The sequence below is a fragment of the Octopus bimaculoides genome, chromosome 26 (genome assembly GCF_001194135.2).
Source record: "Octopus bimaculoides isolate UCB-OBI-ISO-001 chromosome 26, ASM119413v2, whole genome shotgun sequence".
NCBI lineage: Eukaryota > Metazoa > Mollusca > Cephalopoda > Octopoda > Octopodidae > Octopus > Octopus bimaculoides.
Window position 1 is genome coordinate 5051215 of NC_069006.1, and position 1081 is coordinate 5052295.

Here is a 1081-nt window from a genome sequence, read left to right on the forward strand (position 1 = left end):
GAAGGGACAAACAATTCAAGGTTTCCCTTATAACACTGCTGACCCCCGTTGTTTTGTTCTATTTTTTTCAGGTGCCGAAGCCACCAGAACGCCCAACAGACGTCGACAAAACACCAAACGTAGAAAACAAAAAAGAAAAGGAATCGAAAGAACGCTTCTAACATTCTCCTGCTACGTTTCCTAATTTTCAATCTATGTTCAAACGCGCGCGCGAACACACACACACACACACACACACATGCACACAGACAGTATTTTTCTTTTTACGTAATCAATGTCTCAAGTACAGAAATTAAATATCTAATTTCAATGTAGACGTGAGGTAACAGCTTGCTAAATAAACTATGAATTAATCGACTTATTGTATTGTTATTGCTATAATAATTATTATTATAATTATTATTATTATTATTATTATTATCCATATACACTCAACAGATTAGACTGTTGGAAAAGAGAACCTTCCTACTGGGTTACAGGGAGTAAACTTTTGTGATATATATATATATATATATATATAAGGTTAAAAAAATAATGTTCAGAAATACGTGTTGATCACAGTATCGAAAGCTTATTTCAGGATGTTGTGGTACACGTGTTTCGAGCTTTATACACAAACTGTCATTACATCAGTATATAAAGGATGGTTTAAAGCGATCTTCAGCCGCAAACATTCACTCTATGCTGAATTGTGGTACAGTATGGGCAGATTTCTCAATACCAACGAACATTTATGCAGATATAACAGTTTAAAGGATAAGCCTATTATAATGGATAATACTAAGTGGACTTTTCCTGTCTCTCTCTCTCTCTTTTTCTTTTTTTCTTTGTGATGTAATCTTGGGTCTGAATGTATTTGCGGCTGAAGATAGCTTTAAACCATCCTTTCTATCAACAATATATACTCATATAATGATACAATGACAGTTTGTGTATAAAGCTTGAAACACGTGTACCGCGATATCCTTTGTGTTCTGTTTTCAATTTACGTTTAATATATTCTTTCACCTCTGCCACTATCCGGCATATACAGGTGCTTACACTTATCAAGTATTACCTCTAAAATTTACAGTACCTACGC